Source organism: Lactuca virosa, chromosome 4 (genome assembly GCF_052849685.1).
Source record: "Lactuca virosa cultivar CGN04683 chromosome 4, Lactuca_virosa_CGN04683_v6, whole genome shotgun sequence".
In the NCBI taxonomy this organism is placed as follows: domain Eukaryota; kingdom Viridiplantae; phylum Streptophyta; class Magnoliopsida; order Asterales; family Asteraceae; genus Lactuca; species Lactuca virosa.
Genome location: NC_136429.1, coordinates 527738534 through 527743547, shown reverse-complemented (window position 1 = coordinate 527743547; position 5014 = coordinate 527738534). Strand labels below are relative to the sequence as shown.

Here is a 5014-nt window from a genome sequence, read left to right as displayed (position 1 = left end):
TCATAAGTGAATAACGAATGTACTGTAATTAAACCTGATCCATTTTTATTTACTTATGAATAACGATAGCTGAAAATATAAAAAAAATTATTTTATCTTAAAACTATATCAATATGGATGTCTATTTGTAGAGAATAAAAAACCATGAATTTTGGTATATTTAAAATCATTTTTTGATAAAAATAGCTTCTTAAAAATTAAAAAAACGAAAAAAACTATGTTTTTGTATATATTAAGGTAATGATTAGCATAGTTTAAGGAAATATGTTTTGTTGGAAAACACATGTCTATTCATTTCCCATTTCCGTTGGAACGACGGAGGCTTTTGCGGCAAAAATAAATGAGTGGCTGAGAATGATTCCCCCATTCTCAACCTTTTTTTTTTCTCAATTGAACCCTCCTTTATAGATATATAGTAAAATAAATGAACAAACGTAAATGAACATATACGAACCAACGTTTAATTTGTTTAGTTTGCCAAACGTTTAGTTTGTTTATAGTCATATACATTTTCTTTTAACATTTTTATTATTTGTACTTTTCCCTTTTTCCGCAATGTCTACGATCCCAAATACATTCATAAAACTATAATGCATAAAATCATTTCAAGTCCGCTCATCAAGAAAATAAAAGAAAAAATAAAAAAACAATATAATTCAAACAGAAACATAGAGTCCCACATGGTCAAAGCTTGTAAGAAAGATCTCTAAAACAACCATATAGACAGTCTCCATTTTTACTTTATCTTAAGAACGATTTCAACCGATCTTCAAGGGTTTCTTTTGTGATTCAGAGGGTGTTTGAAAAAGCTTATTTAAAAAGACTTATGACTCATTGACTTATAACTTATTTGGTGAAATAAAGAGTTTTTAATAAGTAAGGGGTAGGTTACTTATCACTTTTGACTTATTAAAGGTTACCAACAACTATAAGTTGTTTTTTACCCAAACATTTGACTTATACCGGTATCAAACCGGTAATAAGTAAAAGCTCATTTTTTAACCTTTGCCAAACACCCCCTCAGTGCTTAATTTGATCGGAATTTGCAGATTTTAAGCTAAAGTAGCTACAACCTAAAGGTAATTTGTTCTTGTTTTGGTTCTCATATGTTTGTTTTATTGTTGTTTTGTGATGTTGTGAGGAGATTTAGGACTTTGAGTTTTATTCTTACGCAAGGAAAAGTAAGAGAATATGGAAGTTCAAGGAATCGTGGAACCCTAAATTGATAGGAACCCGATTTGCCCTAACTGTTTACATTTGGTTTTGAGAGATTATTGAATTGTTGTTTTGTTAAAATTATCTTTGATAATATATGGTCAAAAATGGGTTTTGTAAATCATGAATTGAAGTCAACAGGTTTTACCATTTAGGTACGAAGTTATTGACTTATTGGAGAAACATGGGATATTAATCGAAAGGAAATTACCTGGAAAATGAAGAAGAAGAAGCAGATCTACACCTTTTCATCTATTTGCTTTGAAAAAATTTTGATTGAAGAAAACATAAAATGCACATACTATTTTTGCGAATATAACATACATTATGATTAGGTGTGTTGAAGATTAATGCATTTCTTAGATTACATGATAGAGTAATTTCATTTTAGTCCAGAATCGAATAGATTACACTGAACATGATGATCATAACCCGAATAAATCACTTTTGATGTATGACTGATAACTAATGTTTTCTCCCACATTTGTCAACCTCTTTTCCAAAACTTCAGCTTTTTTATATGAAATGAACAGGTTACACAATATGAGTAATTTCATTGTAGTCTAGAAATGAACAGATTACATGGCACATGATGATCATATAACTCGAATAAATCACTTTTGATGTATGACTGGTAACTACTGCTTGAATGCTTCCCCCACATTGTTTGATTTCTCTTGTTTCATTCAAGAAAAAAATATTTGTCTTATATTTAAGCATTTGGATTATTGTGATCTTTATTGTGTGAAGCATTTCATCTTACTTGAAAGTAGAACAAAAGATCTAATACCCATTTTGGAGTAGATGTTTATAATGATATTGAACTTTTTTATTTTTTTTACATATATTGTTACAATATGAGTGGTAGCTAATTGATTGACAACAAATTATCGTGTAGCGAGACACTACAGTAAGGCAAATAAAAGGATGCCTATGATATATGTTAAATTATACACATATCAGGTTTGTCTTTTGCACGATTCAAAATGGTTCCTTTTTTTATTGCTTTCATTTAGTCTACAAAAACTAAATTGGATATTATTATGTAATGACATATTTTTAGATCATTGGCGTATATTCATGCGATAGGTGTTTGCCATAGAGACATTAAGCCTCAAAACCTTCTGGTATGCTTGCATAACTTATCTCTTAATCCTGTTTTTTTTATTAAGTGAGTTGGTGTTAAAATGTAGACAATCTTCTATGCAGGTGAACCCTCATTCTCATCAGCTCAAACTCTGTGACTTTGGAAGCGCGAAAGTTCTGATAAATAGCATCATAATTTATTTTTCTTATTAATGATTTATTTACAAAAAAAATAGGTGAAAGGGGAACCGAATACCTCGTACATCTATTCACGATACTATCATGCACTGAACTCATATTTGGTGCAACCAAATACACTTCTTCCATTGATATCTGGTCAGTCGATGTGTTCTTGTTGAACTCCTTCTTGGACAGGTTCTTTTTTTACACATCAACCATTAATTATTTATTATATATATATATATATATATATATATATATATATATATATATATATATAACAATTTCTAAAATTTTATATTCTTTTTTACTTATTCTTTTTGTTGTTTTGTACTCAGCCTCTTTTCCCATGCGAAAGTGGAGTCGACCAACTTGTAGAGATTATCAAAGTAACTTCATTGCCTTTTCTGATATAATATAATATGAAGAATTAATTTTTTGTATTGATGAAATATTAATGTAGGTTCTTGGAACACCAACTCGTGAAGAAATCAAATTGATGAATCCAAACTACACAGAGTTTAAGTTCCCACAAATCAAGGCACACCCATGGCACAAGGTGAGGAGGACCTTTTGGTAAGTTAATAATGTATATACTATATACATACATAAACCATTATTTGACATTACAACACATTGACACTGTGTATATATATGATGTCAAAAATAGATTTTTCACAAGCGGATGCCTCCAAAAGTTGTAGATGTTGTTTCAAGGCTCCTTCAGTATTCTCCAAACTTGAGATGCACTGCTGTAAGCTGTTATGTTTTTGTTATGGAAAAAAGTGATTAAGAAGTAGTACATAATTAAGTCAAAAGGAAAGAAAGATTATGTGATTAAGAAGTTTCAATATTTGACTTATAGTTGGAGGCATGTATTTACCCTTTCTTCAATGAACTTCGTGATCCAAACACTCGCCTTCCAAATGGACGCCCCTTGCCACCCCTCTTCAGTTTCAAACCACAAGGTTAGTTTTAGTAAAATAATAATACTAATAATAGTTAATTAATTAAATTCCAATGAGATTTTTTGTTGTTAACTCACAAAGCTAAAAGGGGCATATGTGGAACTTCAGGCCAAACTTATACCAGAGCATGCACGGAAGCAGTGTACTGCTGTACTTGGGATATAATCTTCTGATTGATGGTGTATCACTATTATTATGTTACAATTCCCCACTTAACTTATAGACTTTGCCTCTTTGTTTGTTTGTTTTATTAAAAAGATAACTTCTCTTATTACTCTACTAGACTCTACTCTAGTTGTTTTTTGTGTTATGGTTTTTCATTATTGTTTTCATGGTGCAAACTGCAAACTTATGTATGCTTATTGTCTATATAATTTATGCAAAAATCAGTTGTGGATTCTTAAACCATATATATATACTAGTGGTGTACCCGCGCGATGCAGCGGCGGCGATTTGTTTTATTCCGGCAATAAGTTTGTGGTCGGAAATTTGTTTCATTTCGGGGTCATCAAATTTTTTTTATTTCGGTGTAGGTTATTATTTGGATTGAAAATAAAAATATGTTATTTTGTTTTAAAAAGTTTGTGATTTTTACTTGAAAAGTTGTTTTTGACACTAAACTATGCAATCATGACCTTATAACAAACTTAGAGTATCTTTGCAATCAAAATTTGAATTTTATTTTTTTAATACGACTATTAGCAACAGTTAAAAAATGAGTATTGTGAGTCATTTTAACGATTCATTTTTATTTTGACATCGATTAAAAAAAATATTATATGTCATCTAAAAATTGTTAAGTTATTTAACACTACAACACTGATAAATACAATCACACACGATGTTGTAAATATTTTTGTAGGTCTTAAATATCAATGACTCTATACAAATATTTTATTGAAATTCAAATTCCATATGTTTGTGCTCAGTTGACATATATTGTGGAATATTTTATCGGCTTTTCCATGACGTTATCGACCTATACCTAATAACTTGAACCTAAATTGAAACTTGAACGTTGAGTTTATTAGTTACATGGTCCTTTTTAAATTGTTTATTTTTATGTCAATTAAATGTATTTATAGTTTTTTCTTAAATGTCATCAAAATTGACAGTAAAATTTAATCCACTGATATATAATATATTTGGTTTGATCATAGTTTCTTATTAATAAAAATTAAAAGTCGTTATTTGCGATTATAAAGAGTTATAAATGTTAATAATATTCGATATATGTATTATTTCATAAATATTGACGGTATATTTTCAACATCGTTTATTATAGTAAAGAGTACTAAAATCAAAAAATCAAATTAAGAGAAAACTCATTACGACTATAGATGTGATAATATTTTTACTCATATCCACTAATATGTCAGACCTCTATGGACTATTCTAAAGTTCACATGACTTTTTAACTTTTATGTTATATATTTTATTGTTTAATTTATTTATCTGAATATATATATATCAAAATTTAAATACTTGATAAACATAGATCTGATTTAATATATACTTTTTAATTTTTAAATTAATAGCATATCAATAAATTTATGTAAATTAAT

The 5014-nt window shown here is 28.7% G+C and overlaps 1 pseudogene across 1 annotated transcript; it reads left to right on the top strand.

Annotated features, from left to right (window-relative positions):
• The first annotated feature begins 2103 nt into the window (after positions 1-2103).
• Positions 2104-3652, top strand: LOC145107150 (shaggy-related protein kinase epsilon-like; annotated as a pseudogene). The gene is made up of 8 exons (XR_013707744.1): positions 2104-2178; positions 2271-2342; positions 2425-2475; positions 2538-2676; positions 2820-2870; positions 2945-3040; positions 3152-3235; positions 3347-3652. The product of XR_013707744.1 is annotated as a shaggy-related protein kinase epsilon-like (transcript).
• The last annotated feature ends 1362 nt before the right edge of the window (positions 3653-5014 follow it).